The 15279-nt window shown below is 37.4% G+C and overlaps 1 long non-coding RNA gene across 10 annotated transcripts in view; it reads right to left on the reverse strand.

Annotated features, from left to right (window-relative positions):
• Window positions 1–1437: 1437 nt before the first annotated feature.
• Window positions 1438–15279, reverse strand: part of LOC122676600 — a 123701-nt gene continuing 109859 nt past the window's right edge. For 7 of the 10 annotated variants that reach the window (XR_006335613.1, XR_006335609.1, XR_006335616.1 and 4 more), the window contains 2 exons: window positions 9697–9789; window positions 1438–6586 (listed from right to left, as the gene is read on the reverse strand). This is a non-coding gene — a long non-coding RNA (uncharacterized LOC122676600). The remainder of the gene's footprint in view (window positions 6587–9696; window positions 9790–15279) is intronic. The other 3 variants (XR_006335617.1, XR_006335610.1, XR_006335611.1) reach the window with 1 other exon arrangement.

The raw sequence follows: 15279 nt of genomic DNA on the forward strand, positions 1-15279 counted from the left end.
TAGGACATGACTTAGTGACTAAACAACAACAATAAGCTTTATGCTATGCCCGCGATAACAAAGATAATTGATTCTTCCAAAGATTTGGCCACTAAACAGTTTTTAAAAATATGAAAATAATTACATCAGTGTATGGACTCTGGAAAATTTCTTCTCCGGTAATAAGGTCAGATAGACATTTCCTGTTTCACATTTCTAGTACACGTTGTCTTTTAAACAATAATAGTGTGAAACAATAGCTTGGCCTGAGTTCAACGCATACTAAGAAATGCCCTGGCCCTTGAAGGCTGGGATGAATCAGCCTCAAATGGCAAAGATCTCAGTGACGACAAGAAAAGCAGACTGTCTGGGGTGTGGTGGCCCTAGAGAATAAGATTCAAGAAGCTGACCCACCTAGACGTCAATCTTTGATGTTTTTTGACCATGAAGAGTGTCTATGTTTAATCTGTACATTTACAGAGACAGCATTTAGGCTTGTGTCTGCATAACTTGGCTTTTAAATAAATTGGTTTGCAAGGCAAAACTGCAATACAGAAAAAGAATGAGTTGGCAATTCCTCTTAAATTGTTAACCAAGATTGGCCATTGTTTTCACAACTCAACCTCCTGCTCTAGCAATAATGCAGTCAACAATGAACCCTTTCCTGCTCCTTACCAAACTTTGCAACCCACTGGGTTACCCTATTCATAGGTCTTACCACTACTTTGAATAGTATGAAACAGAGCCACCCAGTAGTGGGCCCCTACTAAACATCATTATTCATACACTCATCTTCTCTGATGCCAAACTGGGATCCTCAATACATTTCTTATTTTTTGTTTTTTATGCACTTGCATGCTCATTCAGTCATGTCCGACTCTCTGGGATCCCATGGACTGTAGCCCACCAGACTCCTCTATCCATGGAATTCTCCAGGCAAGAATATGAGAGTGGGTAGCCATTCCCTTCTCCAGGGGATCTTCCTGACCCAGGGATTGACACTGGGTTTCCTACATTGCAGGAAGATTCGTAACCGTCTGAGCCACCAGGGAAGACCTGAGAATATTTAGGCCAGTCATTTCCAGTGATATCTCTCGTTTCTAATCTTCTGCTACTCAGTTATGGAAAGTAGATGAAGAGAGTATCCTAAAATAAAACAAACAATTTTAGAAGGGTTAACAATGTGACCAGCATACAGAGTTAGGAGGGGCAGAATCTGAGCTGAGAAGTTACACAGAAAAGGGAATGACAATGGGAGAAAAAGGTAACTAAGAAGAGGTTGCCTTTCATCCAATACCAGAAAATGAAGGAATGAGAAAGCTGGACGTCCTCCTTGACCAAGACTTCTCCTTCACTCTCTATATGCAACTCATTATCAAGCCATCCTCATTTTTTACTACAAGGGATAAAATACCTGCTGTTTTTTTCCCCAAAAAAGAATAAAGTTTTATTCACTTATAAAACAATAATATTTATTTTTAAATTTAAAAACGATATAAAAAGACAGAGAAAAATAACTAAAAATTATCTCCTACCCTACTACCTAGAAATAAGCACTGTTTTAATATTCTGTGGAACAGCCTTATAGATATCTCTCTATATACACACATGCACATTCCTGAACACACATACAGACAATTTTATAGAAAGTGAGGCATGTTACACAAGGAGTTGGGAAACATTCTGTTTTTTTACTTAACAGGTCACAGAAGTCTTTCTACTTCAATCAACATAGATATACACAATATTTTTTTCACTTTTTAATGGTTGTATAATTTCCATTGATAGGAATATGTCGTAATTTATTTAACGAATCTTTCATCGAAAGAAATACTTTTTTTCAATTTTAACAGTTAGGATAGCACTGATACTGATACCTTGTACGTGTGGTGTATGCGTAGTTGCTTCATTTGTATCCGACTCTTTCTCGACCCCATGGACGGCAGCCCACCAGGCTCCTCTGTCCATGAGATTCTCCAGGCAAGAATACAGGAGTGGGTTGCCATTTCCTCCTCCAGGGGATCTTCTCCATCCAGGGATCAAATCTGTGCCTCCTGTGTCTCCTTCATTGCAGGCGGATTCTTTATTGCTGAACCACTGAGGAAGCCCAACCTTGAACATATATATGTGCTATGATGAGAATTTCTTTACTAATCTGGTAACGAAAAGTAGTTCTTGTCTTTTTATTTCTACTTTTTGATCGTTAGTGAAGTTTTAACATTTTGTAGGGCAATTATATTCTTTGATAAATTGCTGCATCCATTTTTTCTATTAGAAAGTTTTTTATCTTATTGAGTCATAAGACCACTTTGAATATTAGGAATATCAACCTCCTTATCTTTCATATCATTCAGGTGTCACAAATGTTTTCCCCAGTTTGCCCCTTGCTTCACAGTTTTATTATGTTTTTACTGAAGCATTTAATTTTTACATAGTCAAATTCTTTCTTGGTTCAGTCCTGTTGAATTAATCTCCTACAATTTCTACCAGCACTAACCTAAATCAGATGGCTTATCATCTTTCACCCAGATAACTGTAAAAACCTGGATTGGTCTCTCTGATCTGCCACTGGGAATCTACACTAACAGAGGTGTCAGAGGGTTCTTTTTAAAATGAAAATCTGTCCAGGTCATTCTGTCTAAGACTATTCAGTGGTGTGTGTCTCAGTGGTGTATGGCTCTTCTAGGAGTCAATAAAATAACAACTAACTTTGGCAAATATTCCTGGAGCATTATTTATCTGTGAAGATTTTTGAAGAAAGAAGCACATTAATCTTATTTTAGGAGAAACATGGGAGACTTCCCTGGTGGTATAGTGGACAACAATCTGCCTGTTAATGCAGGAGACACGGGTTCGATTCCTGGTCCAGGAAGATACCACATGCCACAGAGCAACTGAGTCCATGGGCCACAGCTGCTGAGTCAGAGTGCTACAGCTACTGAAGCCCACGCACCTAGAGCCTGTATCTCTCAACAAGAGAAGCCACCCCAATTCGATACCTGTGCACCTGTGCACTCGAAAGGCGCCCCCGCTGCTTGCAGCCAAAGAAAGCCAGAGCGCAGCAATGAAGATCCAGCACAGACAAAAATAATTAATTAATTAAAAAGAAAAACACAAATATATTATGGAGCAGGATCCAAAATTCAAATGAATTTTTAAGATAAGCAATAAGGTTTCAAAGACATATCAGTATTTAGGAGGAAATGTTTAAAAGGCAATGGATATAGAGGATAACTCTCTAATGCTTTGACATGTGCATCGGGGAGTGCCTTGCATTCACCAAAATTCACTGCCTTTTCCCCTTGTTGACATAGATTTCCCAGCCTCCCTTGAGGTTAGGTGCGACGATGTGATTGAATTCTGGTCCCTGGAGGTGGAAGACGTTAGGGTGATCATACAATGTATTGCCCAAATTAGGACACTATTGGGAGTGCAAGAGGACACTTGCACTGTTAATTGCTGTCCTAGGAATTCAGGCATAAACTGAGGCGTGTGATCACCGTGGGGAGAAGTGAAGTGTGTCACCCCGAGGCGGGCCCAGGCCTAACTCGCTCGTCTCTTCTCCAGTCTGTTGACAGATGGGGCAGATGCTGGAGGAAGCCTCAATGCCCTGGATAGAGCCATGGCTTGCACTAAACTGATCTGAGAGTGAGAACAGCACTTCCAGCATTTCAAACCATTGTAGTGGCAGCAGTTCTTGCCCTGACTAGCACAATGTGTAATTCAAGGCTTTCTCTTCGGCCTTCCCCTAGCTTTCCAGCCGTGCCTTTCATCACTCTCTAGCTTGAATTTAAGCTCTAGCGAACTGAACTGCTTGCTCACATGTTTTAAGTATCTGTTTATGTGTCAGTCTCTCCCACTAATCAGGGAGCTCCTTGATAGCAAAAACTTAGTCTTAATTATCTTTGTAGCAAGTCACGACCTGGCACATAAGACATTTCATGAATATCTGTGGAGTGAAGAAATGTTTACCCCATGTAAGGAGTAAATTTTTCAGCAGTGGCTATTTCATTATACTATCAGAACACATGGAAGATCTTTTATATCTGCAAAGACATGTTATTCAAATACAAGATTTTGAAAAAATGAATTAAGTACTTTTGTAACCCTAAAACATGAATAAAAAAATATTCTTCCTCTTAGCCGTCAATGTTCCTTTATCTCTGCTTTCTCCCTGCACCCCACACACTGCTTATAAACACATACACACTCGTATTTGTTCATTTCCTGGGGGAATTTTTGACTTAACTAACAATAGTAGAAGTTCGAAGGAAAGGAAAGAGTTACAATTTTAAGTTCAGATCCTAATGTTGGCCAATAATCCCTGCATGAGGTGCTTTTGCTCAGCAGGGGGATTTATCTCTCCTGCTACCCAAGATGATTAAGAGTTGACTTACAATTGACGATGATGTACACTAAAGCATGTTATCAACTCAAGAAAGGGGCTTTGCCTGCATGATTTAATTAACATTAATGGTAGTTAAGCTGCACACACAGAGCATAATGTCCTCTTTGCTCTAAGAAAAGGAGGGGCTTTCACCACCTAGATTATGAAATATTGATGAATTCATGTATGCTGACATCCATCTAAAAATGGAATTGTTCAATCTGTCACTCCTTCCCCCTATCCACACACAAAAACATAATGGCAGTCCTGAGATAAACAAAAGGAGTGATGAGGGGGCGCAAATGAGGAAGGAGAATAAGAGTCAGGAAGGAAAAACACTGCAAATGAAATATGTCAGACTATAACCACAGATGCACAACATCCACAAACAATCACACATACACACACAGAGACAAACACCCACTCTACTAATTAATGCAGCTTTGCTTTCATGCCAGATATTGGGGAAACATTAATTAGAGAGAAATCTCATTAATACATTTCTCAGTTCATTAATTATGCATCAATGCCAAGTTTTTGTTGGCCTGACATAAGACGATCCTGTTCCAACGAAGATCTGATGCTGCACATTGCACAACAGTTATGGGGATTTCCTAACTCCATGGGATGGGGCTCAGGACCTACTCAATTCATATGTTGTACGTATTTGTGTCCTCTGATAAGTATTTTGTGATTATGAAATGTTCTTAAAGCTCACTACAATTGTTTCTTAGCTAACACTTCATCCGTCTCTGTCACAAACATATTAGGAATTCTATTCAGCTGACAAAAAAAGTGACACAACATTGCAAATGTAATTAATGCCACTGAATTGTGCACTTAAAAATGGTTAAAGTGGTAAATTTAATGTGATATATATTTTGTCACAATAAAATTTTTAAGTAAAAGAGACTATCTATAGACTTTTTAAGAAGTTGTTCTAGGAAGTCTATGGATATAAAGAAAAAAAAAGGTTGACAAGTTCTCAGTTTCAAAAGACCTCACAATGTGCTTCCTTGTATTCAGAGAAAATATTTTGAGATGAACTTCAGAACCCAGACAAACTCAAATGTGCAAAGATTTGAGGAAAGCAAGGATGTTTAGTGGTCTTATCAACAAATATTAATTGAGCATCTGTAAAATTCTTAGCATTGTACCAGTTAATGTGGAGCTGTTTTTGTTGTTTACTCACTACGTCGTGTCTAACTCTTTTGCAACCCCGTGGACTGTGGCGCCCCAGGGTCCTCTGTCCATGGGATTTCCCAGGCAAGACTGCTGGAGCAGGTTGCCATTTCCTTCTCCAGGGGATGTTCCCGATCCAGGGATCAAACCTTGGTCCCCTGCACTGGCAAGGGATTCCTTCCCACTGTACCACCAGGGAAGTCTTGTGTACTGTATTTACCGAACAGGTTTATTTACTTAAATTCTCTTCTTCATTGGATATCTGATAAGGTACATATTTGTCCCATCAACCTTCCACTGAGCCGTTGTCTGGGATCAGCCCAGCCTGTAACAGAGCAAGGAAGAAGATAGGAGTGCCTCTTGCCTAACACTATATAATGTGTGGAATATGAGGGATATCATTAAAGGCTATCTAAGGAGAGACTGCTGAGGGAAGTACCTGTCCGAATGCCCATCAAAGAAGGGTTTCAGTGGGTTAATGAGATCTTTGCTAGGAAACCAAGTGGTTAGAGAACAAGATGCAGCAGTAGGTCCAAATGGGTGGGCTGCATTTTTGTATGTTTCTTAATATTCATGCTCTGTCAGCAGACCCAGTTTACCTGATAGAGACCAGAGGGTTGGGACGAATGAGATTCAAATATCCTCCATATGGAACAACTAATATTTATGCAGCATTTTATACATTTGCTAAGATGGTTCTGGGGAAGAAGTTTCACAGGTGTCATTTCAGCTGAACCTTGAATCAAGTAGATATGAATAGTATTCACAATTTACAGATGAAGATAAGGCTTGAATAATGGGCTTCCACTGTAGAAACAGCTCATCTGGGGCTTGACCTTCACTCCCTGAATCACCTTGAAGTAAGGTCATTTCTCCAACTGGAGGAGCCAGTCTTTGGGTATGTTGTCTGCTGACCACCTCCTGGCTGGCTGGTCAGAGAAGCAGCAGTAACAGGAGCAGCACTCAGGATGAGGAAGATGATGGATCCTGGAGGTCTTGGTGAACTTTTTGAGATCTCAGTTGCTCACTTAAGAGGTCCTAGAAGAAAAGCAGTGGGAAATAATGGTCAAGTATGAATCCTCATTAAGTTTTTCCCTGATAACTTTCCAAATTATTTTCTAACAAAATACAGAGCAATTTAAGGCATATGACTCAGAAGCAGTGAAAAGAGGTTAAGTAAATTTTCAATTAAAAAACAAAAAGCCCGCTTTGCAGAGCTATCTACTTAGGTATATGCCTCAGGCTTCTTAGGAAATGCGTCTCTAAAAATAAAATCTAGAAATTTTATTGATGCTGAACCTATCTTACTCCAGCAAAAAGCAATAACTATTCATCAATAGATACACAAACTAATTATAAAACAAAACAAAATCCTCCAAACAAAAGCAATAGAGGGCACACTTTTAAAAAGGTTGTAAAGCCTAATTCACCTCACACTTATCTCATTGAGATGCATTTCTAATAAAATTATACTTACTGTTAAGTCAAATCATGTAACTTTTAAAAATCAACTGTATATTAATAATAATTATACTGGTGACTTATGGCAGAGATGTTTGGACCTCATGTTCATGGGAAATTTTTAAAATTTTAAAGTTCAATTTATATAAATGTTTTTGTCAAAATATTAATAAAAGATACTTAAGCATAAACATATATTAGAATAATATCTTATGGATGAGCTGGAATGGAAACATAAGTTTAAGGGAAAAAATGATGTACATACTTATAAAGAAAGCATAAATATTTACTTTTTAAATGGATGGTAGGGATATTAAATTGCTATGGTATTTAGAACACATTAATTTCTATTAAAAAAGAATACAACATTTTAATTTTTAAGTAAAATATTTCCCTGAGAGAAATTATATCCTCTGTAACTATTTGCACTTACAATAAAAATTTTCCACTGTAACAATGTGCAAGAGGGACACATGCTTTCGCAAAATTCTTTTGGGCTGCCTAAGTGGGAAAAGAATCTGAAAAATAGATACACACATATATGTATAATTGAATCACTTTGCTGAAACTATCACAACATTGTTAAATCAACTGTACTCCAATATAAAATAAAAAGTCAAAACAATTCTATTAGGCTGCATGTGAATAGGAAAGTTTAAGGACCATTATGCTACAGGAACACAGCATTTGTCTAATATTTGTGTTGGAAATGCAGTCATTTCTAAAATGTTCTGTAGAAGGCAGAAAATCATATCCTGAGAGTACAACATCATAGCAATGTATTACTACAGCAACCATAATCTTCTGAAATAACTATTTGTGTCTCAGCCAACACCTCCTACTATTGGCTGCCTCGTTCTTCTACAACTACATCTTAAAACCTATTTGCCAGCTCATCATGCATATCAGGGAAGAAATAAGAATTTGGGAAGCTGCTGTAACATAATAATGTTAAGCCACACTATGATAAGTGATAATTCTCTTATATAACTAAAGGCACATGCATACACATGATCACATAAGTCTTGACCCAACCCAGCATAACACATGTGGCTGACATGCAGGATTACATTAGTTTTCCAGGAGTTGCTCCTAAGGACTAATCAGGAAGTTGCTTACCCTCAGGGAACAGCATATACCTAAATAAAACAGGCCAACATTGTACACAGGAACAACACATAGAACAGGAAAGGACCATCTCTTTGCGTGTGTTAATTTATCTTCAAGGCAAAGTGACAGTAATCCATTAAAGTTAAACTGGAATCAACTTTTAACAAAAATCCAGGAAAAAAAGTAGTTAAGTTTGCTGGAGCTATTGAGACATAGAGTTCTGCTACAAAAGTGTTCAGAAAAAGTTTTACAATCTAAACACACTGAAACTCCCTAGTGTAAAACACTCTTAGCTAAATTATGGGAAAAGCCAATGTCGTATCAGCACCAAACAATCACCCAGCATCAGAATGAAAAGAAGGAAATGTTGTTCTGAATAGCTTGCCAAGGCTAAAGAAAAGTAGAACAGTTGCTGAAGACGGATTGTACAGACCAAAAGGACGCATTCTAATTTGTGTTGCCGCTTAAATTTTGAAATAGGTCATTATCTTCAAATTTTGGGTAAATATAGCTGCATCAGAGTAAAACAGAGAGAAAGAGAGAGAGGGAGGAAGAGAGGAAAAAAGGGCTTAACAAGAAACAGTGAAAAATGCATTTTAATTTTTAGATTTCTCTCAATCGATATATCCTGTAACTCATTATAGGAGTATGCATGCTATGTTTTCCCCGTTTAACTTTTGCTGAGAGATAAAGATTAGGTTAAGTTTACAAACAGTAGATCTGGGCATCCCTATAGTAAACAAGTGATTAACAATATCTTTTATATAGTCTTTAGAAAACCATTTTAATGTTTGTTTTCAACAACTTGACTGCTTGAGTATCTAGTGAAATATTTTTTAATCAAAATCACTTGACAATTTAACATAACACAGTAGTTCCTAACCTTTTTGAATATAATAATATTCAAGCTTATCATAAGGGAAAATTTCAAAAGCCACCAAGTTAAAAAGAAGGCTAGACTAAATCTCTATGTATTCATTATGTGGCTTCAACAATGCTCAACTCATGACCAATCTTGTTTCATCTATAACACACCTACTTGTTCCACCCATATTATTTTTGAAGCAGATCCAAATTATGAGATGATTTACTTTTGTTTCTAGAGTAAAATGTTTGAGGGCCCTCTCCTGTCACATTTCAGTTCTTGTATTTTTAATAATACTCAATTAAAATCTACAGGTCCATCTGGATTATTGCCCACCCCACTTCTGCGGATTTGCCCTGACTCTGTGCCACCCTCCCCATCACAAGGTTCTGTGGTCCGTGGCGGGGAAGCTCCTGGCATAATGAAAATAGCTGGTAACATCACTTAGAAATATGCTTATTCATTAATGCTTTCACATATACTCACAACACAAACACTGCTTGTGCAGCTTTATTTCTCAGGAATATACTTGTCACTACGAGTTTATAAGTAGATTAAGAAAGATAGAATTAACAGGACTTTTTTCTCCTCTTTATCCACCAAACTGAGCATTTCTCTGCTAACAGAACAAAGAGCTAACACAGGCCACTGTTTTCTTAAGTGTTGTAACTCCCTAACAGCTGTTTAGGGGCTTTTATGACCTTGACGTTACCTTTGAAAAAAACTCCCGATCTTTGTGGGCTGCAAATCTTTGCGCAATACAGCTTGAGAGCTGGCTGTGCTTGTTGGCAGTCTCCTGGAAAAGCTAAGAATAAATGAGTGAAGGCTGTGTTCACACACTTGGAAATGACAATAGCACACTGGAGGCCTTGGTACACCCGTACATTAATTTCCTCTACATAAAAGGCCAATATCCAATGCTATTAGTCAGTACTTCTCTTACATATGAAATTCACTTTTGTAGGAAGAAACAAAAAGAAAGCTTCTTTTTTCTCTACATAAGAGGGATAATTTCTTTAGTTTCCTCAGTAAGGAGCTCTAAAAAAAAAAATCTTTCCTGATTTCTGCTCAGTGCATACATGTAATACTGATTAATGCTAATAGGGTTCACATATTTAAAAAAGAGTGCACTCAATCTCATGATTATAAATACCATTCAGAAAGTGTGTGACTGGAATTTATTGGTATGAATTTAATTCAGGTCAGTTTTAAACTCCTAAACTTTTACGTTTAAATGAACAGAATTATCTCCATTAAATCATACTTGACACCGATTGTAGTTATATAAAAAGAAAAGTTATAGCAATGTTACACATACTTTATTAGTGGAAAGCAATCATTTCCACTTGAATTTTCTTTCTAGTTTCATGGAATATCCTGTTTGGTAATTATGAATTTCTGAAAAAATACATCATCACTTGAAGATTCCATTTTTGGTTTTATTTTTCTAAACATGTCCATTACAGAGCTGAGCAAATAGTATATATAAGATAATGAAATCTTGCTTACATAGTAGAATGTTTTTCTAAAACATATTTCAAACATGAAATAAGACAATCTAGTTTTCAGCCAGGGAAATTATTATCTGCTGCATATGTATTGTACTAATTAGATTATGCCCAAATCCTGGTAATTTGCATAATTGTATTTAATTTGCCAGAGGGGTCAAATTATAGCATTGGACCTCTACTAAGAGGTAATGCTGCTTAGTCAGCAAAAGCCTAACACATTCTAAAGAAACTGAAATGCATTTGAAACTTTAGAATAATAAGATGCAGTCTTTTCAGAGGTCCAATTTGAATAGAAATCCCCCAAGAAATGCAAGTAGTTACATATATATAATCATGAAATATGGTTAACCATTGGTTGGAAGTTCTTGTTTTTCATCCCTTTCAGTTTACTGTCCATTCCTTAAATGTATTTTCTGGTCACTTAACTAGCCTATCATTAAAATGTAAAAGGCTCAATGGTTAAGAATCTGCCTGCAATGCAGGAGATGTGTGCAAGAGACACAGATTTGACCGGAAAGATTCCCTGGAGAAGAAAATGCCAATCCACTCCAGTATTATGGCCTGGAAAATCCCATGGACAAAGTAGCCTGGCGGGCTTCAGTCCATGTGGTCACAAAGAATCAGACAGGACTTAGTGACTAAATTACAACAGAGAACCAATCTAAATTTATCAAACTGGAATCTTATCGAGGTGGGGCTTCTGGAGGTAGGGTGAGGCAGAACCTGAGAACCAGAATTGTTTAAAAAGTTCCCCAGAGGACTTTTTTAAAAAGCAGTTTTATTGAGATATAATTTACCTACCATAGAATTCACCTACTTAAAGAATACATTTCAGTGGTTTTTAGCATATTCACAGATAGATATGACCACTGTCATATCTATCTGTGACCACCACAGATAGATATCATCACTGTCAACCTTAGACCACTTTTATCATTTCTAAGGAAACTCTTTAGCTATTCTCTGACTGTCCTGCCGTCCACACCATTCTTGACTCTATACATTTCCCTATTTTGGACTTTCATACAAATGGAACCATACAATTTGTGATCTTGTATGACTGGCCTCTTTCCCTTAACATAATGTTTTAAGGTCCAACCAAATTGTTGCATGTATTAGTACTTCATTCCTTCTTATGGCCAAAGAGTATTTCATTGCATGGATATACCACATTTTGTTTATGGACATTTGGGTCCTTAGAAGATTTAATCACTAGCCATATTTGGTAACTAATGATCAAGAATTGATCTCAAGACAGTTTCAAGCTCTCACAAAGCAAGGAAGGAAGAGAAGCATGGCTGGAAAGGCAAGGCTTAGGATGGAATTGGCTCTGCACTTACTAGTCATATGACCTGGGCAGTGTTTTTAATTCTCTCCATTTTGTTTTCTTCATTTGTAAAATAGGAAAAATAATTTCTCCTTCTTAGAACTGTCATGAGGATACATGAGACAATCTGAGTAAAACTCTTAAAATTGCCTGGCACACAGGAATTTTACACATGACAGCTATTATTTGCATTTACCCTGTTGAATGGATATATATCAGTCATTTATATACAAAGTTATATAAATAGTTGGACAGGTATTTCTATCTAGAAAGTAAATTATTATAAGCAAAATAAACTTCTCCAAGTTATAAGAAAGTAAAAGAACAGATTGAATGGTACAATTTCTTCACTTTTTAAAACGAAAGTAAAAGTTATATTAAAGGTGCACACTGTCATTTGAAAAAAAAATTGCTTCTATTTAAGAATACAAATCAGATTTTTATTGTTTCATTGCATTTTCGAAGTCCACATAGTTCGAATACTACGTGAAATTTCTACCCATATAAGTGCAGGTATTTTGTCTATGTGTGTGTGTACATACAAACACATGTGAATGCACATATAATTATATCAAACAGTTAACATTGAACTCTTGATATATGCCAGGCAATGTACTTTATATTCATTAATACAAAGTATTACATTATGAGTCAACCCTTCCAACAACCTTACATGATCAGCTAAGGAAATCAAAGCATCAGGTAGTCAAGAATCTTGTTCTTGACCATAAAACAAGTGAGTAGCAGAGCCCAAGTTGTTAACCATGACTCTTGTAATAGTTTTTCCTCCATGCATTTGTACATAAGATAATGGAATACATCTTGTTCCTCAACCACAGAATGATGTTTATTACAGCTTGAAGCAGTCTTTAATAGGTATTAGTTAAACCCTCTTTATCAATAGATGAAAAGACGGAAAGCAAGGCCTTGAAGTGGCTAGTCCAGCATGGTTAGTTCTAGTCTCTTGTTCTCCAATCTAGTTTCTTTATACCACCTCATGCTGTCCCAGTACCAAGGTTCCATTTTTGTCTTAAAAGGCAATGTAATAGGAAAATGCCAAGCATGTCTAGGGTACCCATATTGTGTCTGCCTTAAGAGTCCTTAGCTCATTCTCCTGCTGGAATACTACCCATATTTAAGGTTCAACTCATATGTAACCTCTTCTGTGGCAATTTCTTCCTAGTTATTCTGTCGTTACTCTGGAGGGTACTTATATTCTTTTTACCTAATACAGGGCTAGCTCAATGCATATTTACTGAATGTAAGCAAATGTGATGGGATACTAAAATGAAATAACTGGGGTCAATATTGAGGTTAGAAGTGGATTATAAAGAGCTTGGAATGCTATGCTAAATTTTTAAACTGAAAATTTTGAAAGGTAGAGGTGCGATAATATTTATTTTTCAGCAAAATAGGTCATTGTAGTACAGTGATTCTTAACAGAAGGTGCTGGGTATAGTTCAGTTAGTAGTTAGAAATGTTGAATTTGAGTTCAAATAACAGCTCTATCACTATCCATGTAATAACTATCCATGCTAATAAAGTGTAACAAATATGATTTTAACTAAATGGCCTATCATTCCAAGAGCAGGTTTAGATTTTCTTCTATAAAGAATTTTTTTGAAACAACATTTGCTGCAGCAAAATCTGAACTATAATATTCATTCAGTTCCATACTATCCAGCATCAGATTATAATTGCCTTGTTTAATACAGTTGATATTCCACATGGAATTCATTCTGCTTTTTATAAATATTCCATCATGGATTAGATCTTTGCTTAAGCTTATTATCTGATCACAGTTTCCATTATAATTTGTCTGAGTCTGTCCCCACAGGACTGCTATGCCCAGCTTTTCTTTGCTTGTTATCAGATGAAGATGAACAGTGCAGAACTGTGAATAAATTGTATAATTGGATAAAGTCATCTTGCCTGCCTCCAGGCTGCTCTGTCCGCTTCTGAAGACCCACATTGCCTTTCTGCTCTCCAACTCTCCTCCTCCATCAAAACAAAAAAGAGTGTGATTTCCTCATTTATAGCTAAAGCTGATTCAGGTATTTGTGTTGTAAGCTCCTTATCTCTAATTGTGGAATGAAAGGATTTATCCTTTCATTTTTCAAAGAAAAATTTTTTCTTCCAGAGTTAGTGGAAGCGGAATTCTAGATCAAATGCTAACCCTGAAGGCAAAAGAATTTTCGTCATACTAGGGTGCTGTGTATGTTAGGGGAGGGTGAAGTTCTGGTGAGAGAGGTTTGTGTAGAAAAATATGATCAGAAAGAAAATCTCTACTTATCCCATATTTTCTTGTAAGCCTCAGTCAGTTCAGTTCAGTCGCTCAGTTGTGTCTGACTCTTTGCGACCCTATGAATCGCAGCACGCCAGGCCTCCCTGTCCATCACCAACTCCCGGAGTTTACTCAAACTCATGTCGATCGAGTTGGTGATGCCATACAGCCATCGCATCCTCTGTCATCCCCTTCTCCTCCTGCCCCCAATCACTCCCAGCATCAGGGTCTTTTCCAATGAGTCAACTCTTCGCATGAGGTGGCCAAAGTATTGGGAGTTTCAGCTTCAGCATCAGTCCTTCCAATGAACACCCAAGACTGATGTCCTTTAGGATGGACTGGTTGGATCTCCTTGCAGTCCAAGGGACTGTCAAGAGTCTTCTCCAACACCACAGTTCAAAAGCATCAATTCTTTGGCGCTCAGCTTTCTTTACAGTCCAACTCTCACATCCATACATGACCACTGGAAAAACCATAGTCTTTACTAGACGGACCTTTGTTGGCAAAGTAATGTCTCTGCTTTTTAATATGCTATTTAGGTTGGTCATAACTCTTCTTCCAAGGAGTAAGCGTCTTTTAGTTTCATGGCTGCAATCACCATCTGCAGTGATTTTGGAGCCCAGAAAAATAAAGTCTGACACTGTTTCCACTGTTTTCCCATGAAGTGATGGGACCAGATGCCATGATCTTAGTTTTCTGAATGTTGAGCTTTAAGCCAACTTTTTCACTCTCCTCTTTCACTTTCATCAAGAGACTTTTTAGTTACTCTTCACTTTCTGCCATAAGGATGGTGTCATCTGCATATCTGAGGTTATTGATATTTCTCCTGGCAATCTTGATTCCAGCTTGTGCTTCTTCCAGCCCAGCGTTTCTCATGATGTACTCTGCATATAAGTTAAATAAATAGGGTGACAATATACAGCCTTGACGTACTCCTTTTCCTATTTGGAACCAGTCTGTTGTTCCATGTCCAGTTCTAACTGTTGCTTCCTGACTTGCATATAGGTTTCTCAAGAGGCAGGTCAGGTGGTCTGGTATTCCCATCTCTTGAAGAATTCTCCACAGTTCATTGTGATCCACACAGTGGAAGGCTTTTGCATAGTCAATAAAGCAGAAATAGATGTTTTTCTGGAACTCTCTTGCTTTTTCAATGATCCAGCAGATGTTGGCAAT

Source organism: Cervus elaphus, chromosome 20, assembly GCF_910594005.1.
Source record: "Cervus elaphus chromosome 20, mCerEla1.1, whole genome shotgun sequence".
In the NCBI taxonomy this organism is placed as follows: Eukaryota; Metazoa; Chordata; class Mammalia; order Artiodactyla; family Cervidae; genus Cervus; species Cervus elaphus.